Genomic DNA, 1,462 nt, shown 5'->3' on the forward strand with positions numbered 1-1,462 from the left:
TAGCTTCATCCCCAAGTAGACGTAATTGCTTTGGCCCTACGAGCCCAATTCAGTGCCACCCTTAGCCCCCATCTGTGTCTGTATAAAATTTACATTTATTTCGGAATGTGTTGTCCGGACCTTTGAGTCATTTTCACATATTTCTACTCAGGCAGCCTGGAATTTCCCTGGGTAAATCGCTCTTGTGGTCAGCCTTTGCTTGTCTCCTTGCTCCACTGTGGATTACTCACTTGAAGATCAAGATTTGGATAGTGCTACATTTGGATTGTTCAGTATTGCTGTGTGCACTATGTGGCTGCCATGTGGAATGTTTAAACATTTACCTCATTTGCAAATGCCAGAATGGACTAATGGAAGCAAAGAAAGACTTGGCAAGTCATCATTAGCCCTGAGGGTTGCCCAGCCCTAAAGTGATCCCACAAACCATTATTAATTGAGCTCATACTGTGCACAGGACACTATAATTATAATGGTATTTGTTAAGTGCTGATGATGCCTGTAATTATTGAGCTCATACTGTGCGTGGACTACTATTACTACTAATGGTATTTAAGCACTTACTATGTGCCAAGCAGTGTCCTAAGCGCTGGGATTGATACAAGGTCATCAGGTTGTCCCACAAGGGGCTCACAGTCTTCATCCCCAGTTTATTCATTCAATAATATTTATTGAGCGCTTACTATGTGCCACTCAACAAATGCCATTATCAACATCAGGTTGATGACTTGACCCTGAATCTCCCCCAGTGCTTAGAACAGTGCTTGGCACACAGTAAGCGCACAACCAATGCCATTATCATCATCAGATTGATCAACCTGATGACCCTGCATCTCCCCCAGCGCTTAGAACAGTGCTTGGCACATAGTAAGCGCTCAACCAATGCCATTATCATCATCAGGTTGATGACCCTGTATCTCCCCCAGCGCTTAGAACAGTGCTGGGCACATAGTAAGCACTCAATCAATGCCATTATCATCATCAGGTTGATGACCCTGTATGTCCCCCAGCGCTTAGAACAGTGCTGGGCACATAGTAAACGCTCAACCAATGCCATTATCATCATCAGGTTGATCAACCTGATGACACTATATCTCCCCCAGCACTTAGAACAGTGCTGGGCACATAGTAAACGCTCAACCAATGCCATTATCATCATCAGGTTGATCAACCTGATGACACTATATCTCCCCCAGTGCTTAGAACAGTGCTTGGCACATAGTAAGTGCTCAACCAATGCCATTATCATCATCAGGTTGATGACCCTGCATCTCCCCCAGCGCTTAGAACAGTGCTGGGCACATAGTAAGCGCTTAGCAAAGGCCAACATTATCATCATCAGGCCTGGTGCGGGGGGGGGGCAGGACTACATTTCCCGAAAGCCAACGCGCGCGCCCCATCTTAGCGGGGGCCGCGGGGGCTGTTGGGAGCCGGCCGGGTTGCCGGGGGGGGGGGGGGGGGGAGG

This window comes from Ornithorhynchus anatinus, chromosome 19, assembly GCF_004115215.2.
Source record: "Ornithorhynchus anatinus isolate Pmale09 chromosome 19, mOrnAna1.pri.v4, whole genome shotgun sequence".
NCBI lineage: Eukaryota > Metazoa > Chordata > Mammalia > Monotremata > Ornithorhynchidae > Ornithorhynchus > Ornithorhynchus anatinus.